This window comes from Rhinatrema bivittatum, chromosome 13 (assembly GCF_901001135.1).
Source record: "Rhinatrema bivittatum chromosome 13, aRhiBiv1.1, whole genome shotgun sequence".
NCBI lineage: Eukaryota > Metazoa > Chordata > Amphibia > Gymnophiona > Rhinatrematidae > Rhinatrema > Rhinatrema bivittatum.
The window spans coordinates 52716708-52744125 of record NC_042627.1 but is presented as its reverse complement, the minus strand read 5'-3'; the positions used below and the strand labels follow the sequence as shown (position 1 = coordinate 52744125).

The 27418-nt window shown below is 43.3% G+C and overlaps 1 long non-coding RNA gene across 1 annotated transcript; it reads left to right on the top strand.

Annotated features, from left to right (window-relative positions):
* The first annotated feature begins 58 nt into the window (after window positions 1-58).
* Window positions 59-27418, top strand: LOC115074937. The gene is made up of 3 exons (XR_003852383.1): window positions 59-138; window positions 13970-14165; window positions 27325-27418. It is a non-coding gene; the product is annotated as an uncharacterized LOC115074937 (long non-coding RNA).

Genomic DNA, 27418 nt, shown 5'->3' with positions numbered 1-27418 from the left:
TTCTGCAGCTCGCTGGCTTGCTCCTAGCACGAACCCACTGTTGTTATAGCAACAGGCAACTTGGGCTGCCTGTCCAGCAGGTAGAGGCTGAGACTTGAGATCCGGGTGAGAGAGAGTAATAGTAACTCGAGTATATGGGTAGGTTTGCTTTTCAGTTGAGTGCATAATTTCGGGGGATCTCCCCCACATTTTGCGTCCCTTCCCCCCTTCGTGGTTCCTGAAATTTTTTAACATGTGTGTGCATGCGCGCGCACTACTTACTCCTGGGGAAATTCTGCACACAAAAACTGAAAATTCTGCAAACTTTATATTGGTCAAAATAACACAATTTACATGACAGTCTTTAAGTAATTACATTTTTAATTATTACAGAAAAAAGTTGTTAAAGTTGCAGAATTTAAATATTTTGAGCAGAATTTCCCTAGAAATTCACTGTAAGAGTGTCCCTTCCACTCGCTCTCCTACTCCCCTGACCAGTTTGCCCTCTCAGGCCCCAATTCCTCCACCTGCCAATATCTCTCCCCTTCACCTCCACTCTCCCCTTCCACTCTATTGCCAGTCCCAGACTTTGACCCTGTTCTCAGTACTGCCCCTCAAACAGGCTCCCCCTGTCTCCCTCTCTCACACACATGCCCCCTCTCTCTAATACACATACACACACCCTCATACAGGCTCCCTCACATACACAATCCCTTCACACAGGCTAGCACCCTCACATACACACGAGCTCCCAATCTCTCACACACATACGCACTACTTCATAATCTCCTCATATAGGCTCCCTCTCTCTGAAACCCACACTCAAGCATCCCCCCAGCCCCCTCTCTTACCTCCCATGCTCTCTCTCACCCTCCTGCTCTCTGTCACCCTCCCCTCCCCTCATATAGGCTCCCTCTCTGAAATCCACAAGCATCCCCCCACTCCCCCTCTTACCAACCAAGCTGTCTCTCACCCTCCCCCACACCCCCTCTCCTCTCTCACACACACACATTCTCTCTCACTGGCTTCTCCTTCCCCTCATATATGCTCCCTCTCTCTGAAACCCACATTCAAGCATCTCTCCACCCACCCTCTCTTACCTCCTATGCTCTCTGTCACACCCTCCTGCTCTCTCTCACCCTCCCCACCTCCCCTCTTACCAACCATGTTCTTTGTCACTCTCCCCTCTCTCACACACACATTCTCTCTCACCGGCATGCCGCGGGATGCACTCCGCGGCGAAGATGAAGGCCCGGGCGCGCCGTTCGCAGCATGCCAGGGTCTCCTCTGCTATTTTCTGCCATACTGCAATGCCCCCACTCTCTTGATGGCCGCTGTCAGTGCACATCCGGTTTTGAATCCTCTTCTGGTGAGGGAGAAAATCGGCGAGGCGATGAGGGAGGAAATCTGCGGGAAGGGGGAATTCTGCGCAAATTCTGCATTCCGCAGTAGCACAGAATTTCCCCAGGAGTAACTACTATTGAGCACATAACTTTGGTAGGGAGAGTGGGGGATCCTTTATCAGATTCAGATAACTTTTTTGGCATGACAGTTGTACATGTGTTGTCAAACTAATATACAGAATGAATAAAATGGTAGGAAAACAATTACAAAATGCAGTTTTCTACACTTTCTATTGTAGCGCTGTCACTAGGGCCCCAAGCTCACTTTCTCTTTTCTTCCCATTCCATTGTCCCCCTCCTCTGTCTTCTCTCTGTCTTTTGACCCTCTTCCCCGCATCTGCACTCCATCTCTTTATTATGATTTATGCCATGCTGGGTCAGACCAAGGGTCCATCAAGCCCAGCATCCTGTTTCCAACAGAGGCCAAAACCAGGCCCCAAGAACCTGGCAATTACCCAAACACTAAGAAGATCCCATGCTACTGATGCAATTAATAGCAGTGGCTATTCCCTAAGTAAAATTGATTAATAGCCATTAATGGACTTCTCCTCCAAGAACTTATCCAAACCTTTTTTGAACCCAGCTACACTAACTGCACTAACCACATCCTCTGGCAACAAATTCCAGAGCTTTATTGTGCGTTGAGTGAAAAAGAATTTTCTCCGAGTAGTCTTAAATGTGCTACTTGCTAACTTCATGGAATGCCTCCTAGTCCTTCTGTTATTCGAAAGTGAAAATAACCGAGTCACATCTACTCGTTCAAGACCTCTCAGGATCTTAAAGACCTCTATCATATCCCCCCTCAGCCGTCTCTTCTCCAAGCTGAACAGCCCTAATCTCTTCAGCCTATCCTCATAGGGAAGCTGTTCCATCCCCTTTATCATTTTGGTTGCCCTTCTCTGTACCTTCTCCATTGTAACTATATCTTTTTTGAGATGCGGCGACCAGAATTGTACACAGTATTCAAGGTGAGGTCTCACCATGGAGCGATATAGAGGCATTATGACATTTTCCGTTCTATTAACCATTCCCTTCCTAATATTCTGTTTGCTTTTTTTGACTGCTGCAGCACACTGAGCTGACGATTTTAAAGTATTATCCACTATGATGCCTAGATCTTTTTCCTGGTTGCTAGCTCCTAATATGGAACCTAACATCGTGTAACTACAGCAACGGTTATTTTTCCCTATATGCAACACCTTGCACTTGTCCACATTAAATTTCATCTGCCATTTGGATGCCTAATCTTCAAGTCTTGCAAGGTCCTCCTGCAATGTATCACAGTCTGCTTGTGATTTAACTACTCTGAATAATTTTGTATCATCTGCAAATTTGATAACCTCACTCGTCGTATTCCTTTCCAGATCATTTATATATATATTGAAAAGCACCGGTCCAAGTACAGATCCCTGAGGCACTCCACTGTTTACCCTTTTCCACTGAGAAAATTGACCATTTAATCCTACTCTCTGTTTCCTGTCTTTTAACCAGCTTGTAATCCATGAAAGGACGAGAGGGGAAGAAAGGAGGAGCAGGATTGGGAAGTTTGAATCTCTCCCTTCGTGGCACCTCTCTATTGGCTGGGGCGCCGCGTTTAATGGGTAAGAAGGTTATAAATAGGGCAGGGAGTCAATTGCCCTGCCGATGCCTGCTGTGCTGTTTGAGCGCAGTGAGTGTGGGTTTAGTTACTGGGTGGTAGAATCATGGCAGACGCTGCAGGAGAAGGTGCCTGCAGTGATTCTGGCTCTGATAGAGAGCCGGTAGTAGGAAGCCAGCATGAAGGAGAAGTTCCAGGGGTAGGAGGGTCGGGAGCTGTGCCCCGACATATGCAGCCTAAGCACTCTGTCCGTGGCCTGTATCTCGGCCCAAACAAAAAAGGAAGCGATTGGCATCCCTGTGTGTAGCCAGTGGGTCCCGGGCAGCATCTGCTAAGGCAGGGAAAGGGAAGGGAAGAATGAATAGTGTGGGGGAGCCTTTGGGTGCATCCCTCACCTCCACAGGCAGCGCGGCAAGTGGTGGGAGCAGAGGAGCCGAGGCATGGGGTGAGGAGTTGGAGGCTGGCACAGTCGAGGGATATAAGAGAGCGATGGTTGGGAGTTTCAGAGTACTGGGACAACAGCGGGGGAGAGGCAGATCCATCATTCCTTATTCGGTGGTGGAAGATTCAGGCTTGGAAGCGAGCGAGGGGTTAGTAGGCGCACGAAGATCTGGGGTCGATGATATGGGGGAGCTTTCAGGAACTGGTACTGCACAAGAGATTGAGGAAGCAGGGTTCCAAGGAACTGAGGCACCAAGAGCAGGGACTAGTGGTATGGGGCCAGGAATAGACCCTAGGGAGAGACGGGAAGTTTTGGGAATGAAGAAAAGGGGGATATCGAGCCATGCAAGGGTATCATGGGAAGGTGCATCTTCCTTTCCAGCGCACTGGGAAGGGTGGCAAAGGCATGGCGAAGGATATGGGGTAAAGGGAGAAGAGGATGAGGGATATACAGATTACGTGCAGTCGGGATGGGGTTCGGGTGGATGGGAGAGAGGCATGGGATATATCCCTCCGCGCTGTAGTGGAGAGTGTGCCGGGCCAAGCAGGGGTTACTACAGGGGGGGAAGTTCCAGTTAGAGATCCGTATTACCAGGGATACCTACAAGGACGTCCTGCGGGTGTGTTTCCTGGTTCTGCGGTGTCTCCCTATATTTTACAGAGCGACTGGGGTTACCCACAAAAACGGCCTGCTGGTGCGGTTCAAGGTCCTGTGGCGCCCCCCTCTTTTGTACCAACTGAGAAGCGGCAGCAGCAGAGTGGCAGACAGGCAGCGGAGGCAGACTGCAGCTATGCCACAAGTGGCACAGGAGGAGGGAGCAGTGGGTAGAGAGACAGGAGAGACAGATGAGTCTGAAGCGGCAACCTCGGGTGAGATGGTGCCCCCCCTATGCCACGAAGTGAGTATGGTTTAAAGGGGTTCGAGGAGTGTGAGGACAATAAAGAGGGTGGAGCGGATAAACAGGCTGAGGGGGAAGGGCATAGGACAGGGAAGAGGTCAGCGAAATTGAAGGGGCGCATAGCGGGAGAAGCCAGAAAGGACAGTGAAAAGAAGTGCGGCAAGTTAAAGCGTAGGTGCAGGAGAGAGGATTCGAGTTCATCTAGCTCCTCCTCCTCATCCACATCATCATCTGATACTTCATCGGCTGACTCTGTTGAGACTTTGGGGGCACCTGGTGAAAGGGTTGCACAAGGCGTAAACAGGGGGGCCCCAGCTTTGGTGACATCGTTGGAACTGTGGGAAGATGTTTCCCGCCCTTTGCGGTGAAAAATTAGGAAAAGGAGATATATTGATATTTTCCAACTGCTAGAGGGTCGTCGCGGACACAAAAAAGAGACGGAAGAAGGGTCACAAGCATCCACAGAGGCCTCAGCGTAAGGTGCCAAGAACCATTATGAATTGGATGCGGTGCTTCCTTAGAATGATGAGTGGTAGGGCGACAGGATGCGTCACAGTATGGTCCGATGATAGTTTATGCGTCCACAAAACTAGTGGAGCATAAAGATTACAAGGGTTGGGCATGGCTCAATTATGATGAGCACTTCCGGGACAGGATGGAAGAAAACAAATTTATGTCCTGGGGTACTCAGCATGTACTCAGCATGGCTTACCCAGATGTCCAATAGGCTAACAGGAGGAGGGAATAGTACAGGGCAAATGTTAAGTGGCGGAGGGGTTGGCATGCGGCCCTTTTGACCAGGGACCACCCCAGGGGGTGCAGGCAAGCCAGGAGGTGGATTGTCAGATGTATGTTGGAAATACAATAGGTCAGTATGCAACTTCACTGACTGCAAGTTTAAACACGTGTGCGCGAACTGTGGAGCTGCGCATCCGGCCCTCAGGTGTATGAAGAAGGGAGCTCAAGGGGGCGGAGGTTATGTTGCCCTGGCAGCTGGAAAGTGAAGCATTTCAGATGGCCCCCTCTCCAGTGCTGATTCAGGCTATGGAACCTTGGCTGCAGCGCTATCCGAAGGAGGAGGAGGCTAGAAAATTGAGGAGGGGTTTTTGAATGGTTTTCGGATCCCTTTTACGGGAAGGGTGGGATGTTGTGACAAGAAGGAGAAGACATCGCTGCGCAAAGGACAGCAGGTGATATTTAGCAGATTAGAAGCTGAGCGGGCGTTGGGTAGATAGTGGGTCCATTTCAAGAACCACCTTTCGAGAATATGATATTGTCTCCATTGGCGGTTATTCCTATAAAAGAGGCGGGGAAGTTCCGGCTTATTCATAACCTGTCCTTCCCATTGGGAACCTTGGTCAAAGATTTTGTATCGTGAGAATTGTGCTTGGTGTCCTACGCATCATTTGATTCGGCGGTTCGAATATTAGTGAAGAGTGGGGTTGGGGCACTCATGGCCAAAGCAGATATTGAATTGGCATTCTGCCTTCTTCCCATACATCTGGATAGTTTCCCTTTATTGGGATTTCAGTTCACAGGGCAGTTTTATTTTGACAGATGCTTGCCAATGGGTTGCTCAATCTCGTGTGCTTACTTTGAGAGGTTTAGCTGCTTTGTGCACTGGGTTGTAGAACAGAAGTCGGGGGGGGGGGGGAGGGTTGTAACATAGTGCATTATCTTGATGATTTCTTGTTCTTGGGATTGAAGGATTTTCAGTATTCTTGGATACAGCAGGCAAGTTTGGTATCCCAATAGCCCACAATAAGACAGAAGGACCGCAGTCCAGGCTGACTCTTTTGGGTATTGAATTAGACTCGGTAGAGGGAGTATCAAGGTTTCCGGTGGACAAGGTCATCATTTTGAAAGAAATGGTAGACAGAGCGTTGGGTTGTCATAAGCTGACTTTGCGGCAATTGCAGTCAATGGTGGGAAGTCTAAATTTTGCCTGCAGGGTAATTCCTTTGGGCAAAGTATTTTTAAGGAGACTGTCTGTGGCAATGGCAGGAGTGCGTAAGCTGTCTTATAGAATTAGGATTGTCAAGGGCATAAAAGAGGATTTAAAGATGTGGCAAAAATTCCTCGAGAAATTTAATGGGGTGTGTGTATGGCAGAAATAACTAGTTACCAGTCAGGAGTTACAGCTGTATTCAGATGCATCAGGGGGGAAAGGATTTGGAGCATATTTTCAGGGCTCTTGGTGTGCGGCAGCATGGCCAGAGGAGTGGGTGCAGAGTGGGGTTACAAGAAACATAACATTCCTGGAATTGTTTCCCATTGTAGTGGCACTACATGTATGGGGGGATAGGGTGCATGATCGGAGGTTGGTATTCTGGTGCGACAACTTGGGTGTTTTGGAAGTGATCAATAGGAGATCGGCTAGATGTTTAATGGTTTCTGAACTGTTGAGAGAATTTGTGTTACGATGTATGTGTTTGAATGTTACAGCCTGGGCGCGGCATGTTCCCGGCATAGTTAACAAAATCGCTGATGCTCTCTCTCGTTTCAAGTGGTTGTTCAGGACTTTGGCCCCTTCAGCAGACCTTTGTGGAGCTCCCGTGCCCAATTCCCTATGGAAGTTCGGTTTCCGAAAGCTTGGCAGTTGTTGCGGGCATCATTAGCTCCTTCAACATGGTCGAGTTACCTGGCTGGATCATCCAAGGTAGTGGAATTTCTGCGGGTGAGAGGATGGTGTTGGGGTCCATTGCATGATGTGGAATTGATCCGTTACATACAAGAGGCGAGGTGAGAGGCGGCAGTAGCACGTCAGCTGACAGGATTTTCCTTCTTTATGAAGGCGCACGGCTGCGGTTACCCAGTAGGGCGCTTTACAGTACGTAAATTGTTAGCAGGTTGGGCAAGGGGCATAGGGATTAAGAAGGATGAGAGACGTCCTATTACACATAACATTTTGGTGCAGTTTTGGGGGTGGCAACGACTGTGTGTTTCTCCGAATATGAAACAGTCCTTTTTTGGGGCTTTTACAATAGGGGAATTAGTAGCCAGGGCTAGTAAAGGGGCAGAGGACACTGGGTTGCAGTGGCGACATGTCCAGATAGGGGAGGGGGTGGTAAGGATCACTATCCCTAGATTGAAAACTGACCAAGAGGGTAGAGGGGCTAAGTTGGTCTTGACAGCAGTTCCTGGTCTGAATATGTGCCCAGTAGATAATCTAGACAAATATTTAACACAGCATCCGAAAGGAGAGGGTCATTTCCTGGTGCATCGGGACCGGCGTCCACTGACGCTTTTTCAATTTGAAGTGGTCCTCAAAGTCAGTTTGAAAGAAATAGGGTTAGATTGGGGGTGCTATGGGACCCATTCTTTTAGGGTTATACAAAAAAATTGGAAGATGGAGATCTAGTGCATTTATTTCATACGTCTGGCAGGGTTAAGAGGGGACAGTGACAGGTCACTAACGATTGTTTGTTTGTTTTATAGATGTTTGGCCCCATGGTTGTCAGGCTTGGATCATCGGGCATTCTTTCATGGTATGGGCGCACAAGCACGCTGAACAGTGGCCATATGGCACTCAGTTGGGTTTGGTAGCGCATGGTGTGGCCGTCCGCTGGCTTGGGCGGCGAGGGATGCGCTGGAATGAACTCCTTCCTCTGGTGCAACATACACTGAGATCCAAGCCACAGCCAGACGTGCTGGTAGTGCATTTGGGAGGGAACGACTGGGGTAAAATTCAAGGGAAGCAGTTTATCTGCATGATGTGGAAGGACTTATCAATGTTGCTGATTTGGATGCCTCAGGTGATCATATGCTGGTCAGACATCATTCCAAGGCCTGCGGAAAGGAGTCAGTGCTGCTGGGGGCGTTGTAGAACCAAGGCAAATCAACAAATAGGAACCTGGATGGAACGGATGGAGGTGTTGGCATATTAAGCATGAGTGGACATGGGATGGTCTGGAGAGCTATTTTCGCTCTGATGGAGTTCATTTATCCTTCATAGGTAGGGACTTGTTTAACAATGACATCCAAGAGGCCTTGGAAAGGGTATTTTGCAGGGATAACAGTGCCGCATCTTGGGGGGGGGGGGGCGCGGGATGGGCTAGCCGTCCTGCGTCTATGGCCCTTTCATAACACACCCAGTGCTGACTGGGTGTATTATGAAAGGGCGGGCCGACCGCAGTTTCGGGTTGCCGGACCTAACGCATGCGTGCGAGAGCGACGCTGGCAGGGAGGGGAGAGAGAGGGGAAGAAAGGAGGTTTGAATCCCTCCCTTCGCGCTCCTCTTTAATGGCTGGGGCGCTGCATTTAACAGGTAAGAAGGTTATAAATATAGCTAACTATAACACACAAGAACATCCATTCACAAACGTCGCTAGATCTAAGCCTTCCACTTCGCCTACACGAGTCTTCACGACCAATCAGAAACAGATACTTAGGCACCTTACACGTACCTTCAGCCAAGTCCTCACTCAAGAAACGTGCATTCTCGACTGCCAGCCCCCTTCATTGGAATGCCCTCCCCACGGACATTCGCCTCGAAACGTGTACTCGAACATTCAAAAAGAAACTCAAGACCTGGCTCTTTACAAAAGCCTACACTTAAAGGTCTAGCTCAGAACCACATCCCAGAACTTGAATCATTCTCGCTTTTATAATCATATCAAACAACTCCTAATTTTATCCTTGGTCTCACAATTCCAAATCATTAAATATTTGAACATGCTACACCAATACCTCTTAATCCAGATGTAACCTTAGTTTTTTGAAGTCTTCACTCCTATAGAAATAACCGCCAGTTCTTATTTACTTAACCCTATTCTGTAGACGTAAACTTTTCATGAAGACTGTAATCTGTAAACACCTGTATTTATTATAAGAACTTGTATTTACTATTTATATTTATTATTTAGCTATTAACATTGTTCTATTACCACTTGGTACTATTTCTCTCCTTCACCTCTAACTCTAAGTTCCTACTAAGTTAGCCATGTTATTTATACCCAATTGTTGGATGTAATTGTATATTTGTTTAATTGTTCAATCTGTTTGATGTAATTTTCTGTTCCTTGTTCCGTGTAAACCGAAGTGGTATGCACTAGTGCATGAACTCCGGTATATAAAAGCCTTTAAATAAATAAATAAATAAATAAATAAATAAATAAATAGGGTGGACGCCAAAAGTTGTCCAAGGTTGAGCTTTAATTGAAAGGAGACATATATTTTAAATTTGTGCCTGACTCAGGCCGAGTTTCGCCCCACTCGGGGCTGCCTCAGGGGCTGTATATGAATGAACACTATGTGAACCAGAAAATTCACTTGAACTTAGTGCGCCAAAAATCATGCAGTTATTATTTTACCCGAACCACAAGACTGCATGATTTTTGGCGCACTAAGTTCATGTGAATTTTCTGGTTCACATAGTGTTCATTCATATACAGCCCCTGAGGCAGCCTTGAGTGGGGCGAAACTCAGCCTGAGTCAGGCACAAATTTAAAATATATGTCTCCTTTCAAATAAAGCTCAACCTTGGACAACTTTTGGCGTCTAATCTACATTGTTGCCTAAACGGCTTTTTTAGATAGCCTACCCTCCTGCTTTATTGGTCTATAAATAGGGTGGGGCATCGGTTGACGCTCCCTTTGCCCTGCCGATGCCTTCTGTGCTGTTTCCCTCCCTCCCGCCCTTAAGTTATTCTGTTCAAGTTGTTCACTGTTGCAGCTTTGGGGACGGTTCGCCCAAGCTTTGCTATGGCTAGATGGGCTTGACGGGTTGCCATTGAGGGGCTTCAACTGGGGACAACCCATCGGGCAGCTTGGCTTGGCGTGGCTCCTTGCTGGCCGGTGGCGGGAGCTAGTTTAGTTAGCAGAGGGCTACCTAAACAGGATTTGGCTAGGTGGCTGGCAGATGGTTATCTTGCTGGCTGGAGTCTGTTATTTGTAAAGGTGTGAAAGGGCGGTGAGAGAAGGTATGCGCAGTGCTGACTGGGTGTGTTATATTCTGCTGTTCAGCACATCCCTAGCATCTGCCCCAGCATATCTTCCCGCCTCATATCTTGCCCCAATTTTTTCCCCCTTCCCCAGAATTTGTTCCTTGTCTTTTACCCTATCATTGGCCACCTCATTCTTTTTCCCTTTTATCGCATCTGCATTTATAAATTATTATATTTGTTACACAAAGATTTTCTAAAAATTGAATTACAATAAATGCAGTTCCAAAATCGAAGTACAAAGACTGTCAGAAAATGAAATATGCATAAAAAACAATTCCAAAAATAGTACTTGAAAGAAAAATGTCACCAAACAATAGTAATTTGACACTTAATTATGAAAACTGCCAGATCACGATGTCATCAATTAGAGATCTTGGTGTTCAAATAGATCAAGAACTGACCTTCAAAAATCACATAGCCACCAAAACGAAAGAAGGGTACTATAAACTGCTGATATTGAGGAGATTAAAACCCCTACTTAAGTCAAAAGACTTCAGAACAGTACTTAAGGCCTTAATTTTTTCATTAGTCGATTACTGCAGTGCTTTGTTGCTCAGCTTACCATACTCTACAATCCGACCTCTGCAAATAATGCAAAATGCAGCGGCACGAATACTGACAGGCGCAAACAGAAAAGAACACATCACTCCCATACTTAAGGAGCTTCATTGGCTACCAATTGAACAGCGGGTACAATTTAAGTCACTATGCATCTTACATAAGGCAATACACGGGGGAAAGGTGGAATGGCTGAACGCCATAATACGATTACATACACCTCAAAGAAACTTACAATCAGCCAATAAAGGTCTCTTATCCATTCCCTCAATGGTATCAGCAAAACTAATGGCAGTAAGAGAAAGAACTTTATCTCTGGTTGGCCCAAAAATCTGGAACATTTTACATGTCGAGATGCGATTAGAAACAAATATGGCAACTTTTAGAAAAATGGTTAAAACCTGACTGTTTCACCAGGCATTCAATGAAGGCGACGGTTCTTGAATATTTATGAATCCATCTGGAAAAGACAATGAGTAAGAATGTCTGCTGAATGTCCCACACTATGTGTTTGTATGTTTAGGATTTTAATTACAAAAATGTATAAGAAGTTAAATTTTAGCAATATTGTTCTATTGTTTATGATAACATTTTTTATATGTTTTTAATTTTGTTATATGTATGATGTAAACCGATATGACGGCCATGCTAAATACCGGTATAGAAAATTTTAATAAATAAATAAATTAATTTAAAAAAACCCCACTTAAACCATCATACCACATATTTCCAAAAACAGAATTACAATAAAACCCCATACAACAACCATACCATAACCATAATATCTCAAAATAATAATAATAAAACCATACATGCCTCCTTGCCTCTTAGCACACAAAGAAACACACAAATCACTCCCCCTACCTGGAGACAGAAAGCACCGAGATCCAATTTCAGACGCAAGCTCCAGGCTCAAAAATCTCTAAGAGGCCACAAGAGTGAGGATGTAGCTGATTGGCCACAGAAAAGGCAAACTGCACTTATTCTCCGCAGGGCTGCAAGACAGACTCAGCTGATGAGATGCAGGAGGCAGGAGATCTGGCTGTAGGGAACCAGAAAATGGAAAGCAGTTGAGTCTTGGCTTGCGCGGAGAACCAGCAGGAGGCATTAAAATCGTGTGTGGTTGCGCATTTGCATGGCTCATTGGGAACACTGATGTTAACTAGGGTAATGAATGTTTAAACTCGAGGAGTTCCTGCCATGCAGCTGTCTTCGTCATCTGGGATGTCTTAGGAATGTAGGTCGTGGTTTTAATATGTTGTCAACTGTTTTTACTGAACAACTGGTGGTGTGAGTTGAATTCCTCATATCTGGTTCGAGATCTGCAAGTTTTGACGTATACAAAGGAAGTGTGACATGCATAGTTATTACTTAGAAATACTTATGGAATGTGCAATAATTAAGTGACAACATTCAAAGAACAATTATCTGATTTCGTGGCTAGGAATAATCGTCTTAAACAGGAATAACCTGCAGTGGTGTAAATATGACATTTTATGGATGACTAGTCACCAGAATCAGAATGAAGGGTTGAACTGGAAACCTATTTTAAACTATCCCTGATAGGGATGAGGACAATTTTATTGAGCTGAGCTCTGTAAGCCACCAGCAGCTATAGCTAGTTACCTGTGGAACTTGAACTCTTCTCAAAATTCAAAGTGGTATATGGTCAAGGTGAAAATACTGTATCTCTATGATTGAACAATAAGGTTTAGACTCAAGCAGATACAGAGGAAACTTACTTTAAGGCGAACTTTCTGCTCCATTTTGAACCAGAAGCAGAATAATCATCACCTAGACCCCCATTTCCAACAATTACTGTAATTCTGCTAGTACTAAAAAGAATGCTCCCCTCACCTCTAAATCAAGATAGCCAAGCTCACAATCTTTTTCAGAATGCCTGGTGTCGCATTACAAATAGTTACCTACTGAAAACATTCAAGCATTTTGCTAATTCAGTTGATGGAGCTGTGCAGCATCACTACTCTGTTTTATTTGTTTGTGATTTATCAGCTAGGTATTATTATATATGTTTTATTGTAAGCCGCTATAGGCTCCAGCATTAGCAGCATATAAATATAAATAAATAAATAACTAGGCTGCCCCTTCCCCCTCAACCACATAGTCAACAGGAACAATTTTATTTATTTATTTAAAGATTTTTATATACCGGGGCACGTGTATCACATCACCTCGGTTTACATAAAACAATAACTTAGCAAACGCTTTACAGTTCAACAAATTAACTGAAAGTACAGGCAACACGGTAACCATTTATAACATCAACTCATATGCAAAACGATCAGGAATAAAAGGGAGTCAAAGGGTCTGTAGCAATAGCAATTAATTAATTATGTTACTTGACGAATGTTCATACATTAGGGGGAGTGGAGTAAAGGGGGGAGGGGGAGACCAAGAGACAGTTATGGAGGAGATGAACATGGATAGGAATGTTCCCAGACTGTTAGTAGTAAGCTTGTCTGAATAACTTCTTTATATTCCATAGTGCTCTCTGGTGCCCTATAACCTTTTCTGACAATTTTATTAACAGCCTCTGATTGAACATTACACATGTTGAACTGACTCTTATCCTTCACGTCACAACTGGAAGCATTTTCATTTATTGCACCCTAGACTCCTTTGGGATTGCCACTAGGACTGAGCTCTAGTTTAGGATCTGTAAGGAACTAGGAATGGAGCATACCACTTTGCCACAGCATCCCTTGTGAGGTTGCTACAGTGCTCGTCGCTTGTCTGCTCAAGAGCAGGTGAAGTTTGAGATCAGCATGGCTTTGTGTTTTAGTTTTTGAATGAGAAAGATCTGTTTTCTTTGTTCCTCTATTCCTGTGTTTGTGGATCCTCATGCTCCAGGCCTCCACAGGATGGGACATGAGCACCTTTCTGGTTCACACTCTGGCTAGTAAGCATGTCTTAAAGTTCTGAATAGTTATAAGGCGTTTTTAACTTTATTCTCATTTTCCTGGTTCTCCTAGGCCCGCTCAGGGAGAGAAATACCCTTTCTCCAGGGAAGGACTAGGACAAGAGAAATCCCACATTTTCCATGTCACACCCCATCCATGGAATATGGTAACTTCTCTTTTTTGTGAAGCTTTTGGAGATTTTTATGTGATTTGTCTTTTGCTTTCAGAAGGAAGATTTTCTGCCCAGGAGTGGGAAAAGAGAGGAGTTTTGTTTTCTTTTCTATGCTGATTTTTAAGACTTTCAACCAGAATGATCTGGTTAACATCTGAAAAGAGTTTCCTCTGGAGATGACAACCCCCCCTCCACCACCACCACTGGAAATGAAAGGATTGGAGATTTTGGAGAACTATCTATGATCTCAGGTATTTTTTCCTTTTAGAAGCAGAGATCCAATTCCAGTTAATACTTCTACTATTACTACTACTTCTTAACACTTCTATAAGACTACTCAACGTACGCAGTGCTGTCAAAAACATATTAGAGACAGTCCCTTCTCCTTAGAATTTATAATCTAATCAAGACAAACATATAGGGCATAAGAGACTTTGGGAATTTCATTTATTAAGACAATGGTTAAAAATGAATGAGGCTGTAAGTGGGACAATCGGGGATTAAGATTTAAAAGCAGACTCAAAAAGATGGATTTTTAGGTGGGTTTTAAATAAGGAAAGAGATGGAGCATGACACACCAGTTCAGGAAATCTTTTCCAAGCATACAGTGCAGCAAGGGGGAAAGCATGGAGTCAGGAATTGGTGGTGGATGAGAAGGTCATAAATAGGAGACCCCATTCCATCTGGGTACTTTACTCTCCTTATGTTGGAGAGTAAAGTATTAGAGTTTGCAACACTGAGGGATATTTACACAGTTTAAGCTGAATTTGGATTTGAATTAGGACATAGATGTAACAGTGAGGAAATGCATCTGGTGCCAATTTATAACTATTGATGTTTGGAACACACATCCTGAGTGTCCCATCGGACATTTTGGCACTTACATCCATCAAACTTACATTCTGAGATAATGTCCATAATTAAGACTTTCATCCTGCACCTTGTACCCTAGAGGTTTTCCCTACCCTCTGCTGGAGAATCCACCTTGGGGTTCTGCAGGACTTTGTCTAACCCCCCACTTTCACAGCACACTCTAAGAGGACTGATGTAATAAAACCCACGCAAAAAATGGAGTACAATTTTAGTGCCATTTTTTCTTACCACACCTTTCCTAACTCCAACATTATTTAACTTCAATCAATCAACACACTTCGCTAGCAATATCATTATCAGCCACCTCTTACAATGTTATTATATGTAATTATCTGATCTTCATTTTCCCTCTTTCTCCAAGTTCTATATTTCCTTGTTACATGTAACTGCTTTTTTCTGCACTATTGTTCAAGTTGTTAAGTTTATTATAATTGCACCCCTGTTTCTTGTGAACCAGCATGATGGGACTATCGTCTTGAATGTTGGTATATAAAAAACTTAAATAAATAAAATATAAATAAAATAAACATGCATTAAAAACACGTGGCCTCGCTCGATGTAGTAAACTAACGCTATGCAAATCGGATTGGTGTTAAAAATCCATGGTAAGTCCAAAAAGTGAGCCAAAACCTAAGTTAAAACCAAAGGGCCGGGATTTTAAAAGGGTTATGCGCATAAATCCGGAGGATTTACGTGCGTAACCAGTCTTACGCATGCCGGGCCTATTTTAAAAAAGCCCGGTGACGCGCACAAAGCCCCAGGACGCGTGTAAGTCCCGGGGCTTTACTAAAGGGGCGGTCCGGGGGCGGGTGGGGCCAGAGGCCTCTGACAGAGCGGCCATTGCTGCTGTGTCGGAGGATTGTGTGCCGGCAGGCTGCCGGTGCACGCAACTTGCACCTGCCCAGAGGCAGGCACAAAAGGTAAGATATAAATGTTGGTGGGGGTTAGAGTAGGGCTAGAGGGGGTGAACGGGAGAAGGCAGCGTGGCTCGGCATGCGCAAGGTGCACAATTGTGCACCCCCTTGCGCGCGCAGACCCCTGATTTTATAACTTGCGCGCGCCTCCACCCACAAGTTATAAAATTGGGCATACATGTGCGCACGCCGGGTAGCGCGTGCACATGTATGCTGCGTGCGCTCCTTTTAAAATCTACCCCAAATTGTGGTATAACCAGAGGTAAAAAGAAATGGCGCTGAGTTTGAAAAATGCAGCAGTGTTCCCTGTGGTGTGATTGGTGGTGTATAGATGTCCATCAGTTTTCTTGGACCCTCCTCCTTTCTGAGAAATAAAAGGCAGTTTCTCCTAGGGCCATTTTGTCAGTGCTGGATGATGAGCTCTGAACTAGGCATTGGAGGTTGTCTAGGTGTTGGTGGTGATTGTTTAATTGCGATTGCTGCTTGTTTTTGCCTTGCTGTTTCCCCATCCTTTTGTCTTTTGTTTGTGTTCTTGAGTGAATCTTTAGAGAACATCTAATTGTTTCTTCTTGATTATTTTCTTTATTTAAATAAATAAAAAATGATCCCTTGTAACATTATAGTCAAGGTGTTTGACTTAAAATTTTTAAATAAAATATAAGGTTAAAAAAATGGAGGATTACTGAATCTGAGACAGCATGGTTTTACCAGGGGTAGGTCTTGTCAGAAGAATCTGACCAGTTTCTTTCATCGGATGACCAGAGAGTTGGATTAGAGGAGAGCACTAAATGTAGTGTATTTGGATTTCGGTAAGGCCTTTGACACAATTCCTCATAGGTGACTTCTAAATAAAATGAGCACGCTTGGTATGAGCCCTAAACTGACTGACCTAGTTATAAACTGGTTGCTTGGGAGATGACAAAAGGTAGTGGTAAAAGGAGGTGTCTTCAAGGAGAGGGGAGTTAAAAATCATGTGCCGCAGAGATCAGTCCTTGGACTAGTTCTTTTCAACATTTTCATGTGCATCATTACAAAAGCATTGTCAGGAAAGGTTTCTCATTTTGTAGATAATGTCAAAATCTGCATCAAAATAGATAGCCAGGAAGACGTAGAAAACATGAGGAGGGTTCTAGTGAAGCTCGAGGAATGGTCTAGAGTGTGGCAGATAAGATTTAATGCTAAAAATGCAGTCATGTATTTGGGCAGCAAAATCCAAGGGAGAGGTACAATATAGGGGATAAAATTCTTCTAATCATGAAAGAAGAGCAGGATCTGAGGATGATCACATCAGATGATCTTAAGGTGGCCAAACAGGAGAACAAGGCAACGGCAAAAGTCAAGATGCTTGGCTGCCTAGGTAGAGGAATGGTAATCAGAAGAAAGGAGATGATATTGCTCCTTTATAAGTCATTTGGAATACTGTTTACTGTTCTGGAAACTGCATCTTCAAAAGGACTAAATTGGTTAGAATTGGTCCAGAAGGTGGCTACTAAAATGGTCAATGGTCTTCATTCTAAAACATATGCGGACAGACTTAAAGATCTAAACATGTCTACCCTTGAGGAAAGGCAGATTAGGGGAAATATGATAGAGACATTAAAATACTTCCAAGGTTTCCATGCACAGGAAGTGAGCCTCTTTTAGTGGAAAGGAGGCTCTGAAACAAGGGGTCATGAGATGAGGGTGAAAGGGGATACACTTGGGAGTAATCCAAGGAAGTATTTCTTTACAGAGAGGTGGTGGATGCATGGAACAGCCTCCTTGTGGAGGTGGAGGAGTCAAAGATAGTATCTGAATTCAAGAAAGCATGAGATAAGCACTGGGCATCTCTGAGGGAATGGTAGGAATTGTAAAGCTGAATAGTTGGATTGGATGGGCAGACTAGATAGGCCATATGGTCTTTTTCTGTCATCACGTTTCTGTGTTTCACTAATAACAGGAACTTGGAAATGTTCCAAACTATACTGAACTGACAAGGAAACCATAATGTAGGTGTGACTCAGAAAGACAATTCTGAGATTATTTCAACATCACTCTTCCTTCCACAGGAAAATAAAAATAAGAATACACTCACCTAGTACAGCAAGTGTAGAAATATGGGAGGTAGCCAATAGGAAATGATTCATTACAATAACTATAGATCAGGATTCCTTTTCCTAAAGTCTAGTGTCATTAGTTTTATCTCTACCTCAATTCATGGGGAGAATAATTTTCAAAAAGCCATTTCTGGAAATCGTCCACCCCCCTGAGCCAATGAAAATACACATGTTGTTCCACACCACACAAACGTTTACCGACGTACTGCAGAGGTATTCCCGCAGGCGGAGTTAGGTCAGGGAAGATAACAATGCACGTAGCTGTGACTATAAAAATTGCCCACTGAAAATGCAGCTGCAAATTTCAGGGGGGGGGGGGGTTCTGTGATTATTGGTGCATACTTCACTGGTAAAAACTACCTGCAGTGTTTGCACCAGTATGGGCAATTTAATAATTGTCCCCTTCATTTCCGTTTTTAATTTTTTGATTAAAAATCTCATTCTGTGAGCTAAACAAGAAGCCAGTACAAAAGCATATTGGTAGATAAATGCAAATTGAAATTTGTGAAAGGCTCTAAAGTTTGCCGTCTTCCAGAGGAGAAGGAATTATATGGACACATGCAGCTCCACCACTTGAAACAACCCTACAGATTTACAACTATGTAAGTTGTGATACTTTTTATTAGACCTACATAGGAATCATCAATACATGTAATCAATTGACTTTCAAGATTACATAGGGTCCCTTTTCCAGATGTGAAACAGATGTCACATCTGAAGAAGAGACCCATAGAGACAGGGAAAGGGAAAAACTCTTTCTGAAATCAGAATTCTCTAAGCAATTAGCTTTATTATGGAGGACAGTAAAGCAAATGAAAAGTCAGTTCAAATGTTTCTGTCACCTAAATAGATAAAATATAAGGCCATTTTGGTTATAGACTACCTAAGTCTTGATACTGAGATGCTCCTGTGGGGGAGCTTCACATACCTTGGGTGTCGGTGAAGTACATAAAAAAGAAATAAAACATCATGGATGGAGAGATATTTATCATTCTGTTGTGGATAGAGGTTCTTGTAAACAAGCTGTAAGGGTAGCTTATATGGAGACCCGGGCATCTATGCAACTGCTCACACAGCTGGGTGATGAGAACTCTGGTCAGGCAGACACTATTTCTCAGTCAGCATTTCCAGTTCCAATCTGGAATGAAAGATTCCTTATTTAGATTTGACATCTGAGGAGGGTTTCTTACACAGCCACAGGCGTTTACATCAAAGACAAATTTATCTTATTTAGGCCAAGTTGGAAAGAATTCATTCCATACCTCATGTGTTTCTTATTTAGGTTGCTCTTCTTTGAAATCCCGTATCCCATTTTTAGTATCAGCTAGTGAAATGGACAAAGGCCTTCTATGTTCCTCTGCTGTACCTCCCTTGTGCTCACACTCAGTGTTGTCAAGACTCTGCTGATATGGTAGCACTGGATGCTAGAGTGCAATGGCACTCCTTCCAGCTGGTTTTCCCAGGCTAGTATGGGAATATTCTAGATGTATCAAGGGTGGATCCTCCTCCCTACCTATTAAGAACTTAAATTTTTAAAATAAATTTTATTCTAAATTTGGGAAATTTTAGGGGTCAAATTTTAGTTTACGTGTCCTCTTTATAGAAGATTTTGAGTATATTTATATAGTATGCTATAATTATGTAATATTAGGGTCAATTTCGAAAGACCCACTGAATGGGTAAGATAATCATTTAACTGGTTATTTTTGGCCAAATTTTCAGTCAAAGCAGATTGGCAATATTGATGACTGAAAATTTTGCTTAATTTAACTTGAGGGTTCTTAACCTTTTTGCACCTACGGACCTCCAGATCCTCCAGTGTGACCCATGCACTAAAACCACATTTATAGATTTTCATAAGGCTCCAGTAATGATTAGAGAAAAATAAATGTTCAGGATAGTTATTGTATTTTCAAATGCTTTATTCTGGCTCACCAGGAAGAAATCAAATTCAATGCAGGAAAGAATGGTTGCTGATGCTTTGAACAACCAAGGTATGAAAATAAGGGGTTGTCTTTGATACAGCAACATGCTTATCATCTGTTTCATATAACCAGTTTCTGGACTTTTTTTTTCATGGCCAGAAATTTTGAAAGCCCTGCTTCATACAGGTATGTTTTCGCAAATGGGATGAGAGTCTGTAGAGGTCACTTGGGAAGAGGAGGTTATCCATCCATCATTGAACACAAGATTTTTTTCTAAATTCTTTTTCTGGAACTAATTTTTCACCATTTCCTTGACTCTCAAATCAATCAAATTATCTTTTGCTGTATCAGCATCATCAGCACTGTCCAAATTAATGCAGAATGAATTATAGATCTGTGCATAGGCTTTTGCTCTTCTGAGCCAAAAATAATTTTGAAATTCATTTTTCATGGTTGTCAAATGTGTCAGAATTTCATCTCTAAGGTGATTTGGCAAGATTTTCTTCAGCTATTCCTCACCTTGAGAAATTTGTATAATTGTCCTCCTGCAACCATCTTTTCCAGAGGTGCAACTTGTCTAGAAATATTTTCAATTTCTCCCCAGTATCTATTATTGGCATATTAGACCCCTGAATCAAATGATTCAGATCATTCAAAGGAGAAAAAATGTCTGCCAAATAATGCAGGCCCACGACAAAATCATGATTCTTCAATTTTCCACAGAAGCTGCTCTTTTTTGGGGGGCGGGGCGGATATGGCAACCTCCATTTGAAGCTGCATGAGCTGAGTGGAAACTTAATGTCATGAGAGCCAGTGAATTTCTGTGTGTGCATCATGTTTTGAGCCAAATTCCTGGTAGAGAATTGGAAGTGGCAATGATTGATGGAAAGAGTTTGTGTACAGTTCACAACCTGCACGGCATTGGATGTGATAGCCTTCATGTTTGGGGGCAGCATTTTTGAGGCAAGCACATGTTGATGAAGAATACAGTGAATGACAACAATGTGAGGTGCTTCTTTTTTCACTGAGCCCACAAATCCTGATTTGTTCCCAAGCATTAATGATGCCCCATCAGTGCTAATCATCCCCAGCTTCTTGCTTCAATCAACAAAGTCATGAGTTGCAAAAACCTTTTCTTGGTCAAAGTTAAATACATCCACTGTCTTTGTGGTTGCTACAGGTGTTGTGCAGAAAAGCAATATTTTTCCTTAATTGAACTACTGTTCACATGTTGCACAAAGCCCAGCAGCTGATTGCACTGAGCGTCATGAGTGGTTTTATTTCACTACATGCTGAATGAGAGAGGATTGGATTTAAATTCCCCCATCACTTGTTGAAGAATATCTGAAGATATATTTATTATTAAAATTTGATCTGCTGCCTACATAAACCATCTCTAGGTGGTGTACAATAAAATAATCCACAGAACATACAAAGAGAATCATAATGCCAAAACCCCATGTGGATTAAGATTTGGCACATCAGTGGCTAAGGCAAGGAGAACTCACACCTATAGATGAAAGATTGATAATTGCAGCACAGGTCAGTGGACTACAGACAAGATAGTTCTCAGCTAGTATAGAAAAGATTTGAAAATGAACAAATTGTTATGGAGTCTCAATTTAGTGGACCCTTGGGCCGACCTGCAAGAGACTGGGAAAGGTATTCAATGTCTCTGGTGTACTGGAGGCCGGGAGGTAGATGTTCAGGCAGGACGTAGAGGTGCTCTTCACCCTGGAAGCTGATGCTCCCCCGGGAGGAGCCCGTAGGAGCCCAGCCGCTGGGACTTAGGTGAGGCTTCACCCTTGGAAGCTGAAGCCCCCCCCGGGAGGAGGCCGGCCACTGGGACTTAGGCGAGTTGATGATCTTGAGACTGGAGCGGGCAGGCTGATGAGCAGGACTGAGAACTGGAACCAGACTAGAACAGTAGACAGGAACTGTAGCAAGACTCGAATACTGGAACCAGGCAGGAACTGTGGCAAGACTCGGGTACTGGAACCAGGCAGGAACTGTGGCAAGACTCGGGTACTGGAACCAGGCAGGAACTGTAGCAAGACTCGGGTACTGGAACCAGGCAGGAACTGTAGCAAGACTCGGATACTGGAACCAGGCAGGAACTGTAGCAGGCAAGCAGGAACCAAGCAAGTACTGTAGCAGGCAAGCAGGAATGAAGCGAGTTCCAAAGGCAGCTCACTCCGGGGCACAGAGCAACAGGGAACCGGTTGGTAGCCTGTTGCAAGGCCAAGATTGAGTGTCCGCGGCCGACTTATCAAGGCCGCGGCATCTGACTTCAGGAACTGGGCGGAGTCACCACTGGCAGGAAACGGCCTAGAAAAGCGCCCAAGTGGCGCGCACGCGCGCCTAGAGGCAGGACATGAACTAGGCCAACAGAAGTGGGAACAGGTCCAGGAATACGGAGGTAAGGGTCTGGTCGCGGCGCTCGCAGCCAGAATCGTAACACAAATGCAGATTCTGTGGAACAGAAGTGGAAACAGTTATACATCTTGTTGCTAGATGTGATGTGCTGATGTCAGAAGCCTGTATACAGAAAGGCATAACAAGGTGACACAGCTTATTCATTGAAAACTGTGTAAACCAATTAACTACTCACATTCTGTCAGAGATTTAGGGGTCTTGCTAGACGGTCAGTTTAATCTAAAAACATTTGTGCAAAACACTACGAAAGAATGCTTCTTCAAATTGCAAGTGCTGAAAAAACTGAAACCTCTTCTTCACTTCCAAGATTTCCGCCTTGTGTTGCAATCCATCATCCTGTCCAAAATTGACTATTGCATCTCCCTCCTTCTCGGTCTCCCTTCGATCACCATCAAACCACTGCAGATGGTTCAAAACGCTGCAGTAAGGATTCTCACCAATGCAAACAAAAGAGATCATATCACTCCCATCTTTTACTCACTTCATTGGTTACCCATCAAATTCAGGATATCTTTCAAAGTACTCATGATGATCCACAAGGACATCCACAACATCTCCCCCCTCAAGCTAAGCACCCATCTTCGCCCACATTCCTCTGAAAGACCTGTCAGAAGAGCATACAAAGGGTCTCTTTATGCTCCCCCCGCTAAAACTCTATTAAGAAAGCGGGCCTTTTTGACAGCAGGTCCCGCCCTCTGGAACACGCTTCCCCCAGATCTCAGGCAAGAACTCTGCCCTCAGACCTTTAAGAAAAAACTTAAGACTTGGCTCTTCAGTCAAGCTTTTCCTGAGACTTAAGCTGTCGAGGAAGCCTCGTCCCGATTCCAGGACAATGTCTCCCTAGACTAGTGTCCATCGCACTTGCAACCCCCATTTTCTCATAATTTCAACAGAAGATTTGCCGTTCACTTTCTACACAGGAGACCTAACTTTCCCCAACCAGCTCCCTTCAATGCGGGTCCTTTACCCAGATATTCCTCATCCTCTAATCAGCTCCCATTCTTGAACTCATCCCTACCTAACCCACGTCCAGTTTGGGTCCTATACGGTACTCGATGTCTAATTTTCTGCTCTGTATCGAAGTTTATTTTTCATCCGAGTTGTTAATCCTTTCCCGTTTTCATTTTGTTACTTGTAATTGTTTGTGATCAAGCTGTTATCGTTTTTTCATTCATATGTTCTAATGTTCAATGTATCGTTACCACGCAACTGTTCTGTTGCATTGTAAACCGGTATGATCTGTATGACATACAGGAATGTCGGTATATAAGAATTTAAAATAAAATAAATAAATAAACCTTATAACATCAATATACCAAACAAACACTGGGAACAAAACCCTAACAGAATAGAACAAAGAAGGAGAAAAACTCAAGAATAGCATTGCTGATAGAGGTGTCTGTACCCAATGACTATTCTATGGATCATTTGGAGAACAAGATCCTTAAGTACCAAGAGATGCAGAGACCAAGAAAATGTAGCAGAAAGATACAAAAAGAGTCCCAATTATATTGGATTCCACTGGCCTGATTAAGAAATAGATCTACTTTTTAGGATCTGCTGTGTACTTATGACTCAGACTGGCCACTGTCAGACCACTATCAGACCAGGACCTTGGTCTGACCCATCATGGCATATCTTATTTCAAATCCAACAAGCACAAGAGCAAAAATTGCACCCAAATTCAATAGTACATCACAATAGGTGCAGAAAAATCACATAGTCCAATTTCAAATTTTTGAAAGTGAATTTTTTATTATTCACGTATGGCAACTCCACTGTTTATCATAAGTAAATTTCACACAAGGGGTCTCTATTTTATTTCTTATTTCAAAACAGCTGATGAATAGAGGTTGTAATGTAAACCGAAGTGATAATTAATTCTGTTAATTGAACCTCGGTATATAAAAGTTATAAATAAATAAATAACATCCAATAATTAAAAACTCATTAACATTTTTTAAAATTTACCAAACACCAATAAAATATTTCAAAACAGGCACATAACACCCAATAATTGAAACTAATAGGGATAAAAACTGTATTCCTGCTCTCCATACCTGGAAACCTTTGATTTCCATTCACCCTAAGAGTCTAGTGGATTAGTTATGGGGGAGGGAGAGGGTGCCCAAACCTTTTCTTCTCTCGCTCTCTCTCATATACACACATTCTCCACCCCAAACATACATTCTTTTTCACACACATACACATGTTCACTTTCATGCACACTCCTCTCTCTCTCTCACACAAGCTCACATACAGCACACACGCTTCTCACATTTTCTGGTTTAAATATTCCCACACAGACTCTCTCAGGCTCATTGGCTCTTTCTCCCTCACACACATACAGACTCTCACACTCACTCACTGACCCACAGAGGTTCTTTCACAATCACTGGCATTCTTTCCCTCACACACACACAGGCTGTCTCACACTCACTAGATCTCTCTTCTTCATACATTCACACTCTGCCTCTCAGGGCCCCTCCCTCTCTTCTGGGCCTTTTCTTCGGCCACTGCTGGACTTCTTCTTCCACCGCTATGGGATGGAGTCTGCAGCAGTCCTGCCGGACCTCTTCTATGGTATTGTCTGTAGGTCAGTTGCATTTGAATGGGGGGCAATGCCCCCCCCCCCCCCCCCAGTTCCTCCAAAATCTACTCATGTTTTTATAGCCTAGGCCTCTTCTGGTAATTCTATCATGCTAAAGCATCAAGACAGCCTGTTCTTAAACTTAAGTTTCAGCTCTGGGTCCCAGAGCTGGTAAAACCAGAAAGCAGCAGGAGGCTGCTCAGTGTCTCTGGCGGTGCACAAGTTGAGTCTGAGGCTGGCCAGGAGAAGTCGCAGGTAGTTCTTTTTAAAGCTCTTCGGTGTTAGCATAAAGCGGCTGCCTCTTCCCTGCAACTTTAAGATGTTTATAGTGACCTCTCCTGCCTTTTTTCTTCCCTCCCAGGATCTTCAAGATGTTTATTCTGGCCTCTCCTACCCCTACCTTTTTTCCTTCCTTCCCTGGAACTTCAAGATGTTTATTGTGGCTTCTCCTGCCTTTCTTTTCTTCCCCTGCCCCCCCTTCATTCCCCATCTGGCTCTTCTAACAGAGCTGCTTCTCTCACTCTGTGCTGCTGCTGCTGCTGCTGCTGGTGCCAGTATGGTTCGATGACGAGTTGTTTGACCTGCAGGACTCTGTATCTACAGAAACCCTATCATTCAAATAACTTCTCACTGAACCACATCGGCACCAAGAAGCAACTCCCTTACATTCATGAAACGGGATGAAGGAGGCGGAAGAATAAAAGGCAGGAGAGGCCATAAAGAAAAATCTTAATGTTCTGGGGAGCGCAGAGACTTGGGGCACCAATGAAGAAACTCTGAGCAAGGGCCCTATGTACCCATAGCTAATGATGCCCCTGGCAAGAGTAAGAAAATTCAGTGGCAGATTTTTCAAAATTCTCTGGCAGTTATGTGAGTCATGGATGATTCACTGAGTCTAGCAATCTAACTGTGATATGGTTTTTTTTTAGCAGTAGAGAGGTATTTCCTATAGCTACTTAATGTTAACCTGTAGTTCCCTTCACGATGTTCAACAGGGCATTTTAGCCATATGCGATCAGCATAATGCATTTGTTTTTTTAGCAACCATTCATTCTTTTGAGTACCACAGGACTTCATGGGCTGTCTTCTGATGTTTGTGGGCTCTTAATGGGGTGCCCTTGTCCAGTATGTAAGATAAAATGGAATTAAATGATTCAGTTAGAGTGACCACTTCATGATCATTCATAAGGAACTGTTTCTGTGAATCTAAAAACAAGGATTCAAATTTTAATACATATTTAATCAAACCTCAAAATATGAGACAGCCTAGTTCATATGTAATCCAACCTCAACATATTGAGACAACCAAGTTCGATTTTTTGAGGTTGTATTACATATTTATGTATTTGGATTTTTTTCTGGCCCAGTGTGGTTTTGTTTGTTTAGCATAGAGTCAAATTTTAATATATCAGTTGGACCATGATAAGACCTATTTTCCATAGGGCTAGATATCACTGGGTCAGCCTTGCCAACCGCTACTGTAAATTGAATGACAAAATAATCAGACAAGGACACTTTCATCAAGCAAAAATCCTGAACATAGTTTGAGTTCAGTAAAGCCTCTGGTACGAAAATTAAAACAAGGACGTGTTAGTATATATGGGTTAGGAAATCAATCATCTGCATAATAACCAAAGAGGAGGTAACTGTTATTAGCTCATCCAGATACTGTTTTGGGCTTTCATCACTATGAATATTACAGTCTCCAATTATACATAAGTTTTTCAAAGAGAGGAAAAGCCAGAGAGGCAATATAATATGCAGAGAGACTAGGAGAATGCATTACTAAGCCTTCACAGCCAAGGTCAAAAGCAAAATCATAATGAATGAGTGGTAGGGTAGCTCAATAAATCAATACTAACCTTCCCCCATGACTATGAGTCCTAGGTTGATGTCCATACATATAGCCAGGTTGACATAGTTTATTCAGGAACAGAGAATCTGCATCACCCTGCCAAGATTCAGAAATACATAGTAAATCAAGATTTAAATCTATCAATAAATCTGTAATTGTAGGGCCCTTATTTTTTTTTTTTTATAGATCATGCATTTATATTCCCAAAGGCATACTTCATATCCCCAAGTGAGGAAATCTTTGCCTGAAAGCTAGGGGCATAGGCAAAATATGTTAGGCAGCAGTGAGAAGCAATATTTACTCTACGGGTAGGTGCTACAGGATTATAATGGCCCCTAGCTGATGTGACAGGTATAATCGCTCTCTAGGCACAATTTCACTTCCCAGATTGAACTGAGATGCATCACACTCTAAGAATATATCAATTCCCCTTGCTATTTACCCATATATACAACATGTATAAATTTTCAGTCTTTAATATCTATACATACTACCCCTCATCCCCTTAATTCAACTGTAACTATTGTAATATACCTTTAACTGTATCCCCACTGTCATCTGCTCCTCATTGTATTCCATTGTTAGCAAGTTCTAACTTTATTGTAATCCACTTTGACATGACAGTCCAGTCATAAAAAATGGAATAGAAATTTAAAAATTAAAATAAACTTAATTAAAATATCCAACCCATCTTTAACATTTTCTGGGTGAATTTTTTCAGATGTAACTTTGCAGGCTTCATGCTCTGATTGCAGAGAAATTTCCTACACAGGAAACACCAAGGTTTCTGAGTTCCATCACAATCAGTGATGCAG